This window comes from Heloderma suspectum, chromosome 11, assembly GCF_057233095.1.
Source record: "Heloderma suspectum isolate Gila_16-S chromosome 11, 16-S_ref, whole genome shotgun sequence".
NCBI classification, from domain to species: domain Eukaryota; kingdom Metazoa; phylum Chordata; class Lepidosauria; order Squamata; family Helodermatidae; genus Heloderma; species Heloderma suspectum.
The window spans coordinates 18,544,600-18,566,658 of record NC_139468.1 but is presented as its reverse complement, the minus strand read 5'-3'; positions in this window follow the sequence as shown (position 1 = coordinate 18,566,658).

The window sequence follows — 22,059 nt, the reverse complement described above, 5'->3', positions numbered from 1 at the left end:
CTGCCTCACTTCATTACATTCTGCATAGCTCCAATCCCCCTGTAATTTCACTGGCTGCCATTCCATCTCCACTTCCCACTCTTGTATTCTGATGCTACTAGGCAGCTGTTGGCAGCTCTTAGCAGAAGACAGATATATTTCAGCATTGCATGAAATGATCCTTCCATGTTCCTTTTCAGTCCTGTAGGCACATTGTTCAGAGGTGGAGTTATTTTGGGGCTATATTGCTTCTGCCATGGGAAATCCAGCAAGAAGACATCAAGGCATGAGAAGGACTCTCTGAAGTGGAGAAGAGCTTACCTTCGCCCATTCACATAACATGTGAGACCCTACCTGTAGTCTGCATGTGAGCAGACTGAAGTGTTCTTGGGCAGGCACAAATGAACAGGTTAGCATGGCCATGTGTCCTTTTTCACAGAGGACAGTCCTCTGTTTCAAGGGATGTCCTGTAAAATTCCAGGTAAAAGGTAAAGATCCATAAAAATTATTGCCTACCACCAGTGAGCGCCTGAACAACAGAGTAAACAGGCAGACACATAGTTCAGCTGGTCACAGCCTTCCACACTATGACGAGATGCACTATATTTCTATTTAAATTATAATTATTATTTCTAAATTTGCATCTATACCTATAAATTAGTATAGGCAAATGTGTGTCATCTTTCTTGGTGATGCATTTCCCCTTTAAGAACATAAGAAGAGCCCTGCTGGATCAGCCCAAGGGTCAATTTAGTCCAGCATTCTGTTCACACATAGCCAACCAGCTGCCCATGGGAAACCCACAAGCAGGGCATGAGCGCAGCAGCACCCTCGCACCCATGTTCCCCAGCAACTGGTGTACATAGGCTCACTGCCTCTGGTACTAGAGGTAGCATTTAGCCATCAGGACTAGTGGCCATGGGTAGCCTTTCCAACCAGGAAAGGCTATCAGTGGCTTCCTCCACTTTCTTGGTGATTCACAAGTGACCAACCTAGGTATGATAGGCCCAGGTAGATTTTAGGTAGAAAAAGGAACATATGAGCTGTCAAGGGCTCCTTGGAGGCCTTCTCAGTCTAATCCAGTAGCCAAGTCCAGACACAGACAAATGGATTTTTTTCAAAGCTTTATTCCTCTTTTATAACTTAACAAGTCTACTGTTAGCAACTAGATATGAGCAGCAGAGTACCTATGCCCTACGTTGGAACAGTTGGTCCCCGTTTGAAAGGGAATTACTGGTAGACCCCTGAACTTAAGGACTAAGGAGAGACCCTCCCCTTTTCCCTTGGATCTTCTGGGCGCAGCCGTTGTTTGCACGCCAACCGGGCACTACGCCTCCTTTCCGCGCCCTCCATTTGGCGCCGCTCTCTGCGTCGGCGTCGTGCATCCATCAAGTCTGCTTCCCGCACTCTGTCACTCCCAGGACTGCTATCTAAGCTAGGAATGCTGGTGGGAAGAATCTCCGTCAGCTGTTGGCCCTGAGAAAGAGGAGTGCGCTCCTCTCCCAGGAGCGACTGCTCTTCCTCAGAATCAGAACTACTCTGAGATTCTATGGGCTCAGTGTCCACCCTGACATGAATTGCCTGGGGAGAAATCATACCTCAGTGGTAACGCAGCAGCTTTGCATGCGTAAAGTCCCACCCAGGCTCAACCCATAGCATCTTCAGCTAACAAAAGGGACTGGGTGGTAACCCTGCCAATCAGGTGGCAATCCCTGCCTGAGTACCTGGAGAACAGGAGCCATTCAGTGTTAGGGGTGGGAGCAGCAGAGACTGGTGGCTCCAATGTCAGTAGTGTGGTAAATCCACTCCGGGTTTCAGTCAGAACCAGTCAAAACTCTAAAGGAGCTATCCAAGGTTCACTGCCTCACTGACATCAGAGCCACCAGTCTCCACTGGTTGGGAGGACCAGCAATTTTCAAGCTCACCAAAATTATCTGAAATTCACTTTGAAACTCATTTCAGCTTGTTCACGTTTTTGTTTTCGATCGGTTTTTTGGCTTGTTCAAATAAGCAAAGTTCACGTTTCAAATGGGAAAAGTGCACATTTCTGTTCATATTTTTCCAAAGTGTGCACTTCCCCCCCATTGACTAAAGCATGAACATGCATATTTTAAAACAAATGTGCATTTCAAAGTGCACATTTTTTTAAAAAATGCCCTTTTTAACATGTGTGCAAGTTGGGGAATTTGCAAACACTTCTCGGGGACAAAATGCTCCTGCTCACATTCAGGGTTGCGAACAGAAAATAAATTTTCATACTCCCCTAGTCAGAGTAGACCAGGAGTGGGCAGAATGTAGATCAGGAACCACTGGTAGATCTCTGGGTAATCTGCAGTAGATTAGCAAAGGATTTCTGACTCCCAGTAATTTAACAATAGCAACACCAAAATGACACACATCCACCCTGCTGAAATGGAGAAAGCTTGAAGTATCCAGGAGTGGATTTTTTGTGTGGAACGACTGTGACCTTCATTCATTTATGTTACCCAAAACAAATTCCTGGGTGCCGAATTAATTCTAAGTGTATGTCTTTTGCACCTGGCTCTGGTTGGTAGATCTCAGATTTCTAGTAAAAGAAAATAGAAAACCATGAAGTCTGCGCATACTGGGCTAGATGGGCCCATGTTCTGACACAGCATAAGGCAGCTCTCTGCGTACATGGGCACAGTGGCATACTGCCAGAAGTCATTTCCATGATCACAGCAGCACTTTTATTCCATTGTGGGAATTGCTCCCAGCAATATGCCAGCTGAATCCATTTACACACTGTCCATATGTTGCATTATCCAAACAAATGTGCACTTGGATGAGATCAGGACATATTGCACGGAGAAGAGCTCTTTTGTGTGAAAATTAGCCACTGCCCAGCCTTAAAGTCTCAACAAATGGGATGGGTGAATCTATCGATGTTGGTTTTGCTCAGTTTCCCATTTTCCTGACCATAAATTCATTATAGCCTATTCCCATGTCAGTTTGCAAATTTGGTACACACAAACACGCACATGTACACACACAGTCTGCATGAAAATTCGTACACATTTTCATACACATTTCTTCTAATATACACATACTGATATGCACTTTTCCTAGTGTGCACTTTTCCCAAGCAATTTTACCCAATACAATGCATTTTTTGCATACTTTCCCCAATATACACTTTTTGTGCACACTTTTTCTTAATATAAACATTTTGTGCACATTTTTTGAGTTGCAAATTGCATCACAAAATTCTGAAAAGTGTGGATTTTGGCGCACAGATGTGTTCCAGTTCGTATAGAGATTCAGGAGGTAAATTCGATTCTAAGTGTATGTCTTTTGCACCTGGCTCTGGTTGGTAGATCTCAGATTTCTAGTAAAAGAAAAAAGAAAACCATGAAGTTTTCATATAAAAATTTGGACTGAACAAACTTCTCATCCATCCCTAAGTGCACCTCTCTTGTAAACTTTAACTTCCTTCCCTAACACATTGTTCTTCTTATGAGCTTTGCTTGTTGTGTTCTGTTTCTCTGTGCTTCCTGTGATGGCTGGAATTTTCTTTCAATTTGTGGGAATGGGTGTTTGGGTGGGTGTTTCCACTACTCCAGAGAGGCAACTCTTTGAATATGGCTAGGCTAACACTATTAGGCAATGCCCAATCTATCACATTGAAGATAAAATATATGGAAAGGCATCTTTATGGAATTGCAAAAGAGGTGGGAGCAGCAAAATCAGGGAGCAAAAGGTTAACAAAGTGGGCCCAGTGAAATTAAGGGAAGACTAATCAGCCTGGAAAGGAAAGAGATGAAGCAGGTAGGCTCCCCCCTGCCCAACCCCAATTGCATGACTGCTGCATTACTGTCCTTTCCCCTGGGCAGTGCCAAATGAACAAAAGAGACATTACATACCCTCCTCCCTCAAAACTGAAAGTACTCTGTTTCAAACCTGAAGAAATGAAACTTAACCCGGGAAGTGAAACTACTCCTCTCCAGGATATCCCCTCCCAACAAAAAAACTCCAGGTCTCTAGGCCTGACCTTTTTCCTTGCCTCTGTAGGCCTCAAACTTTCACAACTACAAATGGCAATATGAAAGCTTTAGATGGTCCAAAAAGTGACCAATTTGGGGATAGGGTTCAGTACTTTGGATAGCTCCTCTAGAGTTCTGGCTGGTTCTCACACTGAAACCCAGAATGGATTCACAGCCCCACCAAAATTGGAGCCACCAGCCTCTACTACTGAGGGAGGGGGTCTATTGAGGGTGTATTTGCCCCTGCTGTTTTGCCCCTGTTGCTTCTGTGTGTGTAATAAAGTGTCTCTTGCAACACTGCAACATACCAATAAGCCGGTTGACCATTTCTCAGTAAAGGCGATGCAGATTTTTTGTGCTGCGTGCAACTCTTCTTGCCATAGTTGCAGATTTGACTGGAAAGCCCTGCAGCAGCACGACACTTCCTTCAAGCACAGAAATAGCTCTGGTAACGACTGGTGGACTTGTCAAAGCACGTTAGGCAGCTTCCTTCCCCTATTGCTTTCTGAGAAATAGCCCACATCCATAGAAACAACCGGTACACTCCCTGTTGAATTTGTTATTCCCCAAGTCACAATTTGTTCATGATGTATTTTATTAAATTTCCAGCCCTCACCATCACATGGGCTTGGAAGAACAAGTAACGGTAGTTGGGAACACAAAATAAAAAAGCCATTTGACTTTATAAAGAGCAAGTGTTAAGAACATAAGAAGAGCCCTGCTGGATCAGCCCAAGGGTCCATCTAGTCCAGCATTCTGTTCACACGGTGGCCAACCAGCTGCCCACGGGAAACCCGCGAGCAGGTCCTGAGTGCAACAGCACCCTCTTGGCCATGTTCCCCAGCAACTGGTGTACATAGGCTCACTGCCTCTTAAACTGGAGGTAAAATACAGTCATTAGGACTAGTAGCCATTGATAGCCTTCTCCTCCATGAATTTGTCTAACCCCCTTTTAAAGCCACCCAAATTGGTGGCCATCACTACATCTTGTGGTAGCAAATTCTATAGTTTAACCATGTGCTATGTGAAGAAGTACTTCCTCTTCTGTTTCCTGAATCTTCTACCAATCAGCTTCATGGGATGACACCAGGTTCTAGTATTATGAGAGAGGGAGAGAAATGTCTCCCTATCCACATTCTCCACACTATGCATAATTCTGTATACGTCATGTCTCCCCTTACTCAGCTTTTTTCTAAGCTAAGCAGTCTAAGCTATGAACTTTTCCTAATAGGGGAGTTGCTCCAGCCCCTTGATCATCGTAGTTGCCCCTTTCTGCACTTTCCAGCTCTACAATAACATTTTTTAGGTGTGGTGACCAGAACAGTACACAGTATTTCAAGTGTGGTCACACCATAGATTTGTATAAGGGCAGTATGATATCAGCAGTTTTATTCTCAATTCCTTTTCTAATTATGCCTAACATGGAGTTTGCCTTTTTCACAGCAGGTGCACACTGGGTTTACATTTTCATTGAGCTGTCCACCACAACCCCCAGATCTCTTTCTTGGTCAGTCACTGCTAGCTCAGATCCCATCTGCTTATACTTGAAGTTGGGATTTTTTGCCCCAACATGCATCACTTTACACTTGCTTACACTGAACCACATTTGCCATTTTGATGCCCATTCTCCCAGGTTAAAGAGATCCTTTTGGAGCTCTTCACAATCTCTTTTTGTTTAACCACCCTAAATGATTTGGTGTCATCAGCAAACTTGGCCACTTCACTGCTTACTTGTAATTCCCAATATTTATGAATAAGTTGAAAAGCATTGGTCCCAATACAGATCTCTGTGGGACCTCACTGTTTACATCCCTCCATTGGGAGAATGTACTATTTATTCCTAATCTCTGCTTTCTGTTCTTTAACCAGTTACTGATCCATAAGAGGACCTCTCCTCTTATTCCTAATATCTGCTTTCTGTTCTTTAACCAGTTACTGATCCATAAGAGGACCTCTCCTCTTATTCCATGACTGCTAAGTTTGCTCAGGAGTCTTTGAAGAGGGAATTCGTCAAAAAGCCCTTTGGAAGTCCAAATAAACAATGTCACCCCTGTCCCCATATTCATTGACACTCTCAAAGAACTCCAAAAGGTTAGGGAGACAGGACTTACCTTTGCGGAAGCCATGCTGATTCTTTTTTAGCAGGGCTTGTCCTTCTATATGCTTACTAATTTTACCTTTAATGTTGCTTTCAACCAATTAACCCGGAGCAGATATTAAGCTAACCAGCCTGCAACTTCCCGGATCCCCACTGGATCCCTTTTAAAAATTGGTATTACACTGGCCATTCTCCAGTCTTCTGGTACAGAGACTGATCTTAGGGATCTTCTATCAGCAGTTTCATATTTGAGTTCTTTAAGAACGCTAGGTTGGATGCCATCTGGGCCCAGTGATTTATTAACTTTCAATTTGTCTATAAGGTTGAAAACTTCATCCTTTGTCACCACTATTTGCTTCAGTTCCTCAGACTCCCTCCCTCAAAACAACAATGCAGGTATAGGTATCTGTTCTATATTTTCCGCAGTGAAGACAGATGAAAAGAATTCATTCAGTTTCTCTGCAATCTTATCCTCCTTTAGTACTCCTTTAATTCCATTATCATTCAATGGTCCAACTGCCTCGTAGTTTCCTGCTTCTGATATTTGTTGTTAGTGATATGCTCCTCAAAATGCTTTTTTTTTTTTTGCATCTCTTATTGTCTGCTTGCATTTCCTTTATGCAAGATTGTACTCCCTTTTGTTTTCCTTATTAGGGCAAGACTTCCATTTTCTGAAGGAAGCTTCCTTTCATCTAATAGCTTGCTTGACGCTGCTCATTAACCATGCTGGTGACCTCTTGGACTTGGTGCTATCTTTCCTAACCTGTGGTATACATTATAGCTAAGCTTCTGTTATTGTTGTTTTTAGTAACCTTAAGCATTTTGAAGGGATTTAACCCTCTTGACTCCCCCTTTAATTTCCTTTTTACCAGTTCCCTCATTTTACACAAGTTTCCTCTTTTGAAGTCAAATGTGACTGTGTTGGACTTCCTTGGCAATTTTCCACTTATATATATATTAAATATGATAGCCCTGGTGGTCACTGTTTCCAATTGGTTCAACAACAGTTACAAATGTTCTGTCTGCCCTTTAAAAACTTGGCTGTTCAGGCAGGCATTTGGGCTGGGTTAGGGTTTTTTTAGAGCAGCGTTGGTTTGTGTGTGTGTGTGTTTTGTTCAGTTGATTATGTAAATCTGTTATTAGTATTGTACGCTTCCTAGAGTGGCTGGGTAGCTGGCCAGCTGGGCAGCAAATAAATAAATAATAAAATAAATAATAAAATAAAATAAAGATGACTCAACTGATCTGCACCCAAAAATTGCCTTTCGAAAGCTCATTAAGTACTTCAATAGACTGGAAGGGGTTTAATTTCCCATGGACCTCAGAATTCAGATTCTAAGATGACTTTACACTACAGATCTTTACGATGGTCACCCATTCACAGTGAAAGCATTTTTGTCAATCAAGAAAGTTTTAAACTCTGTTTTTTGCAAAAGGCTTCTCCACCAGTTGTGACAGCCGCTGTTGTTTATGCTCCTGGTGAAAGCTGTATTTTTCCAGATGAATTAAGGGAGATATTTTTAGCCGGTCCCTATTTTTCTAAAACCACTTTTTGCACAAGGTACACCACAACATTATTCAGTTTCCTGCATGCTGCACCTTTTGGCCACAATGTCTGCCCAAGCCAATCAAGAATATGAATGGGCTTTAAGATGGATGAGCCATTTTTTCTTGTATTTCCTTGGCATCACTGGTGGTTGCCATGGGACAATTTAACACAAAGTGCGCAGATCTCTACTTTTAAGAAATGCCATTTGGTTGGAGCCAAGCTTAGGGCATCTCTACATCAGCCTAAAATCCTGCATTTAAAACGGGGCTTTCTGCTTTCTGTTTTAAATGCAGGATCACAACAACTCCCTTTTCTGAGTCTTCCATTCTCTCTCGTTGATCTCCCTCCTCCTCTTGCCACTTTTCCTCTTTTCAGGGAGGGAACACAAGCAGAACACAGTAGGGTAATTTGATAGCTCATTATCTGTGATCTATTTAAAAACAGAAGAATGGGCATGTAGTGCAGGAGACGCCTTGGAGGATGAGAGGAATGAGAGCACTGAGAACTCAGTGAGAGCAGTCATTGAGGTTGCTCCCTCACAGAAGTTTGTGGGCTCTTTACATGAGCCTGCAAACTTTCGTGAGGGAGCAATCTCAATCGCAGGATAAAAGCTCTGTGTGAAGAAAGCCATTGAGAACCTTTTCCTCCAGGAATTCGTCTAACCCCCCCTTTTAAAGCCATCCAAATTAGTGGCCATCACTACATCTTATGGTAGCGAATTCCATCGTTTAACTATGTGGTGTGTGAAGAAGTCCTTCCTGTTCTCTGTCGTGAAACTCCCACCAAAAAGCTCCATGTGAAGAAAGGCTTAGTCATATTTAGAGTAAACCCATTGAAATCAACGGGAGTTACGGATTAAAACTTACAGATTAAGGATGCTTGTTTGTTTATTATTTATTTATTTCATTTCTATATCACCCAATAACCGAAGCTCTCTGGGTGGTTCACAAAACAAAACTTAAACCATAAAACATAACAACATAGTAAAACATTACATAAAATCCTTATGTGTGAAACAGAATAAAACCAGAGTAAAAACCAGGATAAAAACCGACACCAGTTTAAACACATAACTAATGCCACATGTAGTTTGGTCCAAACTTTCCAGGGACAAAACTCAGAAGTGAAGCCCAAAATCACAGGTATCACCTGAAGTGAGACACAGACTGCACTAGTTGTTCTGATCTGGGACATATCCTGGAAAGAAACAAGAGAAAGTGGATGCAGATCTAATGGTTTTCAAGCTGTGTTTTGGTGAACCCAATGGGAAGATTAGTAATGGTGGACAAATTTCTCTTGAAGACGACAACATGTACATGTGCACACTTGCGCGTGCGCACACATACACACCACTGCTGATCTTCCCCTGCAAAGCACAGCTGCAGGAGAGTGTTGAGTGAGCATTACCCACTCATGCAATGTACATTTATTACCAGGTGCAATAAGCAGCTGTTCGGTATTGTTCTGTAGCTCTAAATAGCATATTTACTGCTAAACTTCATTTGTGGCTCTTAATCCTAACGTATGCATACAGAAAGGAAGTTATATGTATGCAAACTCTTGATAACAGCCTCTCTTAATCAAACGTGGAACACCCAATGCTACATCACTGTTGACTCCCAAGTATGAAAATTCTCATGAGCTATGAGTCAGTATGCAAAATATGCATTATTAGTCCATCAGTATGAACATTGTTCATACACACAATGTTCATACACATTGTTCATATGGCTCTCACACAGGAGAGCCAGCATGGTGTAGTGGCTAGAGCGCTGGACTGGGAGCTGGGAGATCCAGGTTCTAGTCCCCACTCGGCTGTGGAAGCTCACTGGGTGACTTTGGGCCAGTCACAGACTCTCAGCCCAACCTCCCTCACAGGGTTGTTGTTGTGAGGATAAAATGGAGAGGAGGAGGAGGAGAATGTAAGCTGCCTTGGGTTCCTTTGCAAGAGGAAAAATGGCAGGATATAAATGCAATAAACATTGTAGGGAGAAAAATAACAAGGAGTCTTGTGGCACTTTAAAGACTAATAGATTTATAGTGGCACAAGATTTTATTAACTAGAGATGTTATCTTCAACATTTTGACAGACGGTAGATTGACAGATAGATTGATAAATAGGCAGAAGTCGTCCATTATTTAGGGTGGGTAGGGTGGATCTCATGCCTGCCAGAGCCCACAGAATTCTCTTGCCCATCCCCACAGACCTCAGCTTGTATTGCTTTTTGTGCTGCAGTCCACTCTCTTGTGCAGCTTCTGCAAAGTAGCAGTCTGCATTTTGTCTGCAGACTCCTGTGAATGCATGCCTCTCTGTAGTATGTTGCCTCGTGCTCAAATTCTTGCTGAGGGGAGGAAAAGCCATAGATCTTACTGAAGGCAGGGCATCTAGAAGGAACATTCAGCCTGATGCCTCCAATTTTGTCCGGATTGGTTTCCACAAGCCAGTCAGGATAGTGAGGAGACAGCCATCTGTTTATTAGTCGGGCATTCCTGAAGAATGCCCTCCACCAATCCTGGTGCTTCTAGTATCTGTTCCTTCACAGTACACTCTGCCTCATTCAGACAATCACACTCCTTGAGACAACTAGGCAAGAGCATCAGCCATGGAAGGAAAGCATCATACTGTGGAAGAAAAGCAGGGACTAAGTCAGCTCTGTCGAGAACCACCATCTCAGGGCACCTGGAGTGTCTTGAAGTGGTTATTCCTGAAGCCTTCTCTCACCTTTCCAAATGGGAAAGGCAAGGGGTGATTGAAGCCAACTCCATTGGGAACCACCACCTTGTACATATACTCCATTGCCTATCCCATTGTTTTTCTTGCCTACAATAGTAGATATGATGGTCACCTGAATTAAATTCGCCCATGCCTGTCCATTTTAGTTTGCTGATTCCCAAGATGTCGATGTTCAATCTTGCCATCTCATGTTTGACCACCTCCAGCTTACCTTGATTCACTGATCTGACATTCCAGGTTCCTAAACAATATTGTTCTTTACAGCATTGGATTTTCTTTTCACCGCCAGACACATCCACAGCTGAGTGTCCTTTCGGGTTTGGCCCAGCCGCTTCACTCTTTCTGGCGCTACTTGGAAATACCCGCTGCTCTTCCCGAGTAGCATATTGGACACCTTCCGACCTGAGGGGCTCATCTTCCGGCGTCATATCTTTTAGCCTTGTGATACATTCCATGGGGTTTTCTTGGCAAGAATACTGGAGTGGGTTGCCATTTCCTTCTCCAGCGGACCACATTTTGTCAGAACTCTCTGCCATGACCTGTCCGTCTTGGGTGGCCCTGCACGGCATAGCTTATGGCTTCACTGAGTTACGCAAGCCCCTTCGCCACAACAAGGCAGTGATCCATGAAGGGGCCTCATAACCCACCATCCACCATTTCAAAAGATAGTGCATGTAGCAAAGTGGTTTTATTTTGCTGCTGGTTTTGAAGAAGGTGCTTCTTTTTGCTTTTTTTCACTCCACATTGGCTGTTCCCCTTTGCACATGGATGGCGCTCAACTTTACTGCTTCGGAAATTGCACTCTCCCATGCCACATGGTATTTCCGTAGCCTATAGAGAGCCATCCCATAATATCATCTAAGTGCCAAATGACTTGTTGTCCCCAAGAAGCTACACAATAGACCTTTGTCTGAATTTCCTTCTCTCTTTTCTGTGCACAAATTAAGATAAATAATGGAAGATTATCCTTTGCATCATATGATCACATCACAGCTTATGTGCTGTCCTTGTATGCATACATACATCTTCCCAGCAAAAGCCAAAGAAAACTAGTAAACAGTTCTTAACCCACCTTTATGTTTGTTGCCAAAGTTGGTGCTGCAAGAGCTAAGGACTATTTTCTCTGTTTGGGTGTCTCATCTCTGTTTTTGTATTTCATTCCATCTTTCATATAGAATTTGATGTTAGAGGAATTATAATTATTTACACAGTACTTTCTTCCTATATGTTCAAAAGGCATCACATGCATCATTTCAGTAATCCCCACAGCATGCGGCCAAGTAGTATTAATCCCAAGCTACAGATGGTTGGCTGAGGTATAATAGCTTCACTATAGCTGTGTAGTTAATTCACGGCTGAGGTAAGTTTTAACCACTATGCTTCAGAACCATAAAGTTTCCTCCTGCTCTTCCTTTTGAGGGAAGACAAATGAAATCATCAGCTAATACCCCAGTTTTCAACGGTTCATGACAACTTTGTGCAGACACAAACACCACAGTTGTGACCACAACTGTATGCATCTTCAGCAACATTTATTGCACATAAAGCACATCATCACCGCTCTGATGTAAAATCAGCACTGGACACACAGTGTTAGCCAGCTGATCAGCCCACATGTAAACTAATCTAAAACTAAGCTGCAGAATTGTACTAGTGAAGATATAACCACAAATAGAAAAGGAAGAGCATTAGTGAGTTTTCAATACATGCTTTGTTTTCCCTGAATATTACCCAAGTGAAATAACACATTTCTCTATTGTGAATATTTGTATAGGAGTGCCACATGCAAGTGAGAGATTTTAATTCTCCCAGAGGTAACAATTGTGTCTGGTATTTTTAAACTCTCCTCATTTTTCCATGCAGGCTGAAGCTGAATAGGTTTCCAGCAAGAACACTCTGCCTGTATGCCTTGTCCGCAAGGGTCATTGTGATGGAAAAGGTTAGCACATTCAAAATAAAAGTGAAATCCTAACAAATTCCTGAGATTAAAATAGCATGCTTCTTTGCCATGCTGACGTTAATCAGAAGGTGGACAGGAAGTCTACAAAAAGCATAGCTCCACAATGGATTAGTGGCTAGCTAACAAACTCCAGGGAGCTGAATGACATTTATGTTTGGCAGAGGCAAAAAATAAACAGGCTAGGAAGCCTATGTTCTCGTTCATTATATTTGGGGGGAAAAAACTCAATACAATATTAAGCTTCAGAATTTGACTGTGACCTAACCAAAGTTATGCATTTTTCAGCACAATCCTGTGTGTGTTTACTTGGAAGTAATTCCTACTGAGTCCAATGGGACTTCATCTGTAATCCTATGCATACTTACCTTGGAGTGAGTCTCACTGAACACAGTGGGATTTATTTCTGAGTAAATGTGAATAGGATTTGGGTTATTAGCAGGAGTTACTTCTGAGTAAACATAAGTAGCCTTGGGGTTAGCATTCTTAGCATTGTGGCCTCTAATTCCCATAGAAATCAGCAGGAGAGTCAAGTCTGCATTATTGAAACCAGTGAGGACTTTAAAGTGATATTTGCATCCTTTGTAAAATGCAATAATTCTTAAAGTGAGTGACTTTTGTCTGGATCATGCCCATTATAGTTATTACCAGCCTCTCACAAGAGCTGAGCCATGTGTGCATACCATAACAGCCTGGCTAGACCATAGTATTGGGAGAGCAGAGGGAAAGAGAGAGAAAGAGAGAGAGAGAATCCTTTTCTTTCGAGTTTTAGCTTCAGAGACTGCAGAGTGGGATAATTTAGGTTGCTTACTTAAGTGTGAGGAAATACAGCGGGGCTCTCCCAGGAGTTTCAGCCATCAGCACACCTGGACAGAGTGGACATGTGTCCTACTTTACAGAGGAAAGTCCTCTATTTGAAGATGTCCTTATTTGAAGGACTGTCCAGCAGAGTTCTAGTTTAAAGATAAAGAACCGTTAATCCAAAGGGAGAGCAGAACAGGGACCTTCAAGTTGTTCATCCTCACATAACGCCTGGACAGCAGACTGAGCAAGCACACTAGTCGCCCCATGATAGTATTCACCACTGTTGTGAGATGTATTCTATGACTATTTCAAGGATAGAAATAACTAATACATTTGTACTTTCACCTATAAATTAGCATATGCAACTTTTATGCAAATCTGGGGCCTCTTTCCTTTCTTTTTTTGGGTGATCCATTTCCTTTTTGGGGGGTGATATGTAAGTGGCCACCTAACTCCCTCTTTATGAGAGGCACAAACTAAGTATGTTTTGTAAATTTATAAATAACGTTTGTATACTGCCTTTTGTCAATGATATCAAGGTGATGTGTGAAAATTAAAACAAGTAAACCAAAAATAAATGCAAACAAAACAAACAGCAGGAAATGAGTGCAATTAAAAGTCAGAGAGTTTAAAAATATTTAAGATACTAAAAATGTTTTAGAATGCCTGCCTGGATTTTTTATTTTTTTTTTAGATTTTGCCTGGCACTGAACAGACAGCAATGTTGATGCCAGGCATATCTCCAGGGGACATCACTAGGAAACAAACCTTCTACCTTGTTGTAACAGGTAAGCAATAGCACTTTGAACTGGGCCCAGAAGTGAACAGGCAGACAGTGATGTTATTTTAAGACTGGCAGGACATGATCCCACCAAGCAGTGCCAGTCAAAACATTCCTGAGGCCAAATGTTATCTGGAAAAGCTGGGCTTGTCTTAAAACATCATATCACTAGTATTTATAACAGAATATGTTCCATAAACAACTTGCATTAGCACTGTTCAGATGTTACTCTGGAGCAGCCTTCCCCAGCATGGTGCCCTCCAGATGTTTTGTGTAATAATTCCCATCATTCCTGAAGTTTGGCTATGTTCACTGGGGCTGATGGGAGTTGAAGGCTAAAACATCTGCAAGGCACCAGGTTGGGGGAGGCTACTCTAAACACATGTAGAGGAAGAAGCAGGACCACACCTCCTCATGCCTACTAGCCCTGCCCACATCTCCTGCACATATTCATAAGATCTAAAAGAGCTTGAGGACCCTGGCTACTGAAGGCATATCATAGAGGCGGAGCCAGTGGGTGTGTTCACACTCCCTTCTCTATGCAGATTCAGGGAAGCATTTACACAGAGCTATTGGCCTGGTTCGCATGATCACAGAGTGGTTAACAAGTAGGCTGGAGGTGCCTGATCTCATCTGATCTTGGAAGCTAAGCAGAGCCAGTCCTGGTTAGTAGTTGGATGGGCGCCTGGGAATCAGGCTTCCTGCATCCAGCAGGGGGTTGGACTCGATGGTCTTGTAGGCCCCTTCCAACCCTATGTTTCTATGACATCTCCGTGTCTTATTAACCACCCTGTGCATGCCAGTCGGATTTACATAATTACCTTTCCCAGTGCAGCTTCTCCAGTCATCCAAACCTGGCAACAGTGGCTTGTTTGGGTGAGTAATAAACCACCTCACAATCCTAAACAGCCCATGGGTTTGGGAAGATTTGTTACCTACCACAACAAGCCGCCTTTGCTGGGTTCAGATGACACGAGAAGCTGCGCTGGTGGTGGTAATTATGCAAATCCATCCAGCCCCCAACTAGCACTCATGGGATGATTAACAAGCCACCATGGCTTGTTAACTGCCTTGCAATTGTGCAAACCGGGCCACTGTTTTTACCAGCAAAGGAAGAAGTATGCCTTATTTATTACTTTTATTGTTTCTATTATTTCTGTTAGTATGACATTCTGCAACTTATTCTAAGCAATCTTCCACTTTTCTGAGTTACTGCACTCTAGAAAAGGTGCTCAAAAAGAGCAAACAAGAAACAACCATTTAAAAAAGACCTCATGTAAGGTACAACTCCAAAATGTGAGCTACACAATGAGACTGGAAAATGGACTGCACAGTAATCAAATTTTCTATGCCAGGAAGGATGACAGAAGCCACCCATCCTTTGGCATAGCAAAATTATCAGCTTGCCAGATGTTTGGACTGGGATGCCTCAGATATGGCCTGTTGTTTTCCACCATGTAAGCCTACGGGTGCAATTCCACTCCATAGTCACTGAGAGGAGGAGAGAGGAGGGGTGATCTTTGAAGGCATGCTTGCTACATATCAGACAGGGGGGCCTGGCAGCTGGATGCATATATGCAGATACAGCCCTAGAAATACATTAGATGAGCCCCTTTGCACTATTGAGAGAAGGCCAGAGGCAGAACCACAATGCTTCCCATGCCCACCCCCTTCAAACACAAGCTGACTTTGTGATCAAAATTCCATGGATCCAGATCTAGCGCATGATCCATCATGTGAAATTTATCGGTATCAGGGCAGCAAGATATTACTGAGGAACTGTAGCTTGCTTTGCCTTGGTGCTGTACTTAAGATTGACAGCTGTCAATCAGGCAATCTTGCCTGTCCCTTGAAGACCTCAAAAGTGGTGATGTAGCTGTTGCACTTCCCACACTGTTCCCCCCATGCTCACCCGCTCTGGGGCAAAACTAACATCCCATTGCTACAGCAGATAGAGGAGGAAGGTGGCAAAAGGGCCACTGGAAGAACAGGGTACGAGGTACAACAGCTGCATCCTCTCTCACTGCTTTGGAACTCTTAAAGGAATGGCAGGATCTCCCTGTTGACAGCTGGCAGGTTTGGCTGCAATAGTCCATTGTCTTTGCCCTTCACTGGCTGTGGCAAGCAGATAATTCACAGCACACAGGAAAGAAGGGTGGGTAAATGGACCCCTGCCAAAGAGGGATGGGAGTCACTGTTGCTAAACAACATCTCATTGCTGTGGAGTTCTTTAATCAACATGCGCTCAACCAGTGAAGGCTGGTAGCTCTGATGTCAGTGGGGGCAGTGACTCCGTTCTGGGTTTCAGTCAGAACTCTAATGGCGCAATCCTATGCATGTTTAGACAGAGAAAAGGCCTACAGCACCCAGCATTCCCCAGCCAGCCTGGGGCTGGCTGGGGAATGCTGGGAGCTGTAGGCCTTTTCTCTGCCTAAACTTGTATAGGATTATGCCCTAAAGGAGCTATCCCAGGAGCTATCCCAGGTTGCCCCACTGGCATCAGAGCCAGCAGCCTCCACTGCATTCAACACATCATCCAGCTATGTCCCAGCACTCTGGGCAAATTTAGAAGTGCCTCTTGTTCATTCTAGTGAGCATGGCCCTGGATATCTATACCCAAAGTCCTCCCCTCACAGCACTACTACCCACATGTATCTTAAGAAGGTGACCTGGACTAACAGCTCCTGTGTGGTCTGACACCCATCCCCTGCCTGGAAAGCAGAACTAGCAGATGAAGTTAAGAAATGGTTCTAAGGCTGGGAAGAATTACCCTTATAAACTTTCATGGGATGTGTTACCTACCACAGCTGTCACAGGCGCTTTCCAAACAAGCCGAGATCTCTGCTTCATTTCACGTTGCTCACCGAGGAAGCCTTTCAGCCTTTTCAAAGTTTGGATTTCAGAAATGAGCTAATAGCACCAGTGCCTCCAGCTGCCAACAGCTGTGTGTCTTTACTTAATTACATTCACAAGTCTTTTCGTGGGGAGCTGTACTTCAGAGTGGGCCTAGACCTGACTTTGCAAAGTAATTTAAGCTTAAAAGGGAATAAAGTAAGCTTTCTATGGGGGAGGCTCACGCTGTGTGATGCAAAACAAGCAAGCCAGGAAATTAAAAAGATATCACTCTCTCCACTGTTAAATGAATTTTGTAAGGGTCTCACAGGGATCTCAGCCTCCTGTTAGAATTTCCTGGCATTGTTGAGCTGCATGGTGTCGCTGCTTTTAAAACATGCTCCTTAATGTTTAGCACTTCACCTAAATGTCAACTTAAATTAAAATGGCAATGGTGGAATAGTAAGTAAAATGAACAAAGATGCACATACCTTATCGATTCAAAATATTGGTAATATATTACTTCTTGCTGAATGAGGTTATTTACATAGGCATTTATGGCCCAAATGCTTGTAAGTTTTCTCAGCTTTCTGTGAAAACTTTATTTAAAATTGAAGTTCAGCTTCAGGAGGCTGCAACTGGGATCAGAAGAACTGTGTGTGTGCATGCACGTGCATGTGTGCGTGCTTAATACTTTCCCTGCAGCCTATTTTCTCCCTCAAATATTTCCCCATCTTGCTTTTCCTCCATCACTCTTCCACTCCTGCCTTTGGCCTTAGCGGCAAATATTTAAACATGAAGTTTGTGGTCACTACCCTTTTAACTTTGAAATAAAAAATTGAGAATGTTATTTATAAGACAGTCTAAACCAATGGTAGGTAACTTATGTTCCTATGGGTCTACCCAACCTTTCATTGGTCAACAGTTGCCTTATAATTTACCTGTGCCATTCAAGCGGCTAATAAGAACCTTCTAGCTCCAGTAATCCTCCTCATAGTTATTATTAATATAGCACCATTCATGTATATGGCGCTTTACAAAGAATAGGTTCAACAGGAATGAGATGAAACTGCAACAGCAAATAGGCCTCCTGCATCTTCAATAGCTGTGCAGCAAGCTACACTTGCTGAAATGCCCTCTTCTATACAACTATTAAAGGTGCAGGAGCCCTGGCTGTTCCCTTTTGCATCTAGCCACCCTCGACACATACATCCTCCAGTATCTATTGCACCATTACAGGAAAGATAGCATTGTAGTGAGCCTCTGGGGTTTCAACCTTATGGTGCCTTCACACCACTTCCCAGATGGAGTCCCTGATTAGTACTCCACTTCCAGGTTTGGTTACAGAAAAGTGAATTCTTCGGTAAAGAAAAATGTAACTTCTCCATGCGATGTCCAAACAGACCCTACAAGAAATGTCAGGACTTCCCAGGCTAAGCATCCTGGCCTGCTGCATGAAGCAGCAGTCTTAGGTGCCCCACTGTAAGCAGAACTGTTGGTTCCTGTAAGCAGGCCTCCAGTCTGCCACTTAAATGGAGCCTTTACAGTTCTGTTCCCAAGGGAGACTTGAGCAGATCTGTTACCTAGGAAAGTGCCCACTTCTACTGGTAAGACTGAGCTCTTCTCAACAATAAATCTACTTATCAGTAACAGTATGTATCCTAACCTGCTGCCTTTTTAAAAACATTGTCTTTATATATTAACATAAGATGATACTAGACTTTCTTTGAGGAGAAAAGTATTTACGTCTTGTTCACCTCAGACTGTACATTCATCCGCTACACTAATCACCACTACTGTAAGCCACATGAAATGGCTGCCGTGAGAAGGCTGATTAAAACAGAGTGCTAGCTGCTCCAGTGTTCGCCATTCCTGGGCAGTGGTTCACCATGTGAATCAGCTGCCCACCACCACAGAACTTATCTCCATGCCAACACACAATATTCCCTGGAGCAGTTTGTAGCAAGATGGAGACAACGTCATGGCAGAAGCAGATCTAGTCACGGAATCTCTGAACACAAATGGCTCACCATGTGGAGCAGACACCAATAAAGAAAGCCCTACCGGCCATATGGCAAAATGAGGCAGCCACCTTAGGTGACTGATTATGGGTGCCATGAAGGGTGACAGAAGAGACAGATAGATCCATCATTGGAATGAATGGCAGTATTACCGTTTTATGCGGCTCCCAGCCATTTCAGTAGAAGGAGGGCTTCCCACTGAATTGTGCTCATGTTTAACTAGTGCATGCCAGTTTAGGCAATGTGCTTCAATTTCTTTTGTTTTTAAGCAATGTTATTGGTTTTGTTATTGGTTTTATTGTGCCTGTTTTCATTATGTATGTCACCCTGAGAGCAACATGTTTTGAGTCAGCCCTGACTCCTATGGAAATGCACTTTCAAACAGCCACTACGTTGCATCCATTTTGTGTGAAATCCTTAAGATTCTTAGGGCGCAATCCTATGCATATTTAGTCAAAAGAAAGTCCTACAACTCCCAGCTATGCTGGCTGGGGAATGCTGGGAGTTGTAGGCCTTTCTTCTGTTTAATCATGCATAGGATTGCAACCTTGGAGAAGAAATTAGCTTATTCCTAGAGTTCATGCTATTCACTTTCTCTGAGGTGAATGAGAAGCAAATACCTCATCCATGGTGGAAACCAAATAACATCTGCATTAAAAGAACTGCACTGGCTGCCTATTAGCTACTGAGCCATCTACCAGGTAATGTTATTGTCATTCAATGCCCTAAACAACTTGGGATCAGGATACCTAGCAGACCACCTTCCCTTATCCCATATCCAGGTGATCTTTAAGATCGTCAGAGGAGGTCTTGCTAGCATTCTCGGTAGCAGCATCCACCGTCCAGAAAACCCTCCCTCATGCAGTTCAGGAGGCAGAAAATGTGACAGCTTTTAAACACCTCCTGGAAAACCCACTTGTTCACCCAGGCTTTCCCTGGGTTGTAATTAAATTGTTTGTAATGGTGTGTTTTTAATATTGTATTTTAAATGTGATTTCAATATTTATTGTGAATGGCTGAGGGATTTTATTATATTTTGCAGTATATAAGTGTCACAAACAAACAAACAAATAAATAAAATCAGCCATAGGAATATGTGTGTGCACACATACATACTGATGAACTGGCAACAACAAAAAACGGTAAATTTGTTTCTCACACTGTTTCTCACTTTCTTTGTGTAAATGGAGGCAGAGGGTTTTTTTTTAAAAAAGGGGGCCTGTCTAAACAAATGTAGCCCTGGACGCTCAGAAGTAATTTTGCTTCAAATAGCCCAGTATTTCTAGAGGGATAGGGAACATGTGCAGAATAACTTGCCCCAGGGAAACCTACAGCCTTTGAAGACTCAAAGCTTTTTCAGCAACTGGTGTATGTGCCTATATATTTCTAACAATATACCGTTGTATATGACCTAGAGGAAAAGTTCAAGGGAAGCGGGGATTTTAACAGCCCACTAATAGATGAGCGTCTACCCTACAGAAGATGGAAAACAGTTGTTCCACTCTTCATTGCCCTGAAGGTTAAAGACTGTTTTCCACATTACATTTTTACAACACCCACAATTCACTGCTGTGTCTGAAATGTTACCTGAGAGGGACTAATATACATGACTACTTCCAACTAGGCCAAAAATCTGCAAACATCTCAATACTGCTGAATACGGATCTGTGAGAGGGTATTCAAGTTTCCAGAAACTGAGGGTGGCAACTCCCCCTCAAAAATCTCAAACATTTGGAAACATTTCACATTTTAACTGATAAAATGCGTATAGGATTGAGGATTCAGCCAAACCCAGCAGCTACATTCTGAATAACCATTCACAATAACTCTATTCAGCCAGGAGTCAGCTTTTCTGAGGGAAAAATTAACTATTTGAGCCACATTAGGCCTATCTTTGCTAGATGACATTAGAGGCACAGCTCTTGGGGTTTTTTGTGCACTCTGCAGACAGGTCATAGGCCCGATTAGTGAGTGACATCCTATAGCATACTTATTGCTGAAAAGCCACATGTTCTCAAACTCACATGGTGGCAGTAACCTATGCAACTACTGCTACGTGTCCAACAGGAGCGTCACAGAGCCTCTCATGATTTCTACTTGTCTCTCCAGGCTTTTTTGTGTTAACAACCAACCTTGTCAGTTTGGGTGGAAAAGCGGTTTTACCTCCCCACAGCTATTTGTGCAACAGGCTGAAGCCCTATTTAGAAGCCAGTCCTGTCTGGATATTACACAAGTGTTTACAAAGGATGACAAAAATGTTTTTCTTTCTCTCAAGAAGAAAACAAGTTGACTGGTATGAAGAAGAATAAAGAAGAAGAATATAAACCTGTACAAATAATAGATAAGAAAAAGAATACACAGACTGGTATCTCAGTGTAGAGGACTGGAATAAAAAATGACCTTGGGTGGTTTACATGAGGTGATACCTTCCGTGTGTGTGTGTGTGTGTGTGTGTGTGTGTGTCTCTCTCTCTCTCTCTCTCACACACACACGGACACATTTGTGTTGGATAATAGGAACAACTCCGCATGCTTCCAGACACTGAGGGGCGATAGAGAATGTGTTGTATCAACCACCACTTGTCTTGCTCACCCCCCTTATCATCCTCTAACTTGATCAGTTCCTTTTTCCTACTCCTTCCCCTTCCTCTTCGCCTCTGCAACAAGCAACATGTGGTCTCTCCCTGAGGGAAGCAAGTAACCATATCTCATGGCCTTGCTTACTTACATTCACACACCCAGGTTTAGGGGGTGCCTGTAGTGGAACAGTGTTAAATGGCCTTCTTCAACGATGTCTATAAAGAACTAATAAAGTACGTTGATTTGAACTTCTTCTAGACTGGCTCTAGCCTGCGTTTATTCCCTCTAATAATAAATGCTGTGTTACCACGTTTTCTTTGTATAAGGCAACTCTGCTGTAAGTAACACCAGACTATCCAACAAATTACTCCCAAGAGCTTTGGGGCCACCACCAAGCTTACAATTGGTCTAGAGACTACGGTGGCTATGTATTCTACTTTACAGAAGACAGTCTTCTTTTGAAAGGCTGTCCAGTCCAAGTCCAATTTAAAGACAAAGAACCATAAGGCAGATAACAGGGGCCATGACATTGCCTATTAAAAGCCCCTGTGCAGCAGACTGAGCAGGCACACAGGTCACCTTGCCACAGTCTTCCCCACTTTGGTGAGATAAATTGTATTTCTATTAAAATTACAATTATTTCCAAAACTGCATCTGTACCTATATACCTCTTATGCAAATCCATACCTTTTTTTGTCCTCTTTGTGGATGCATAAGTGGC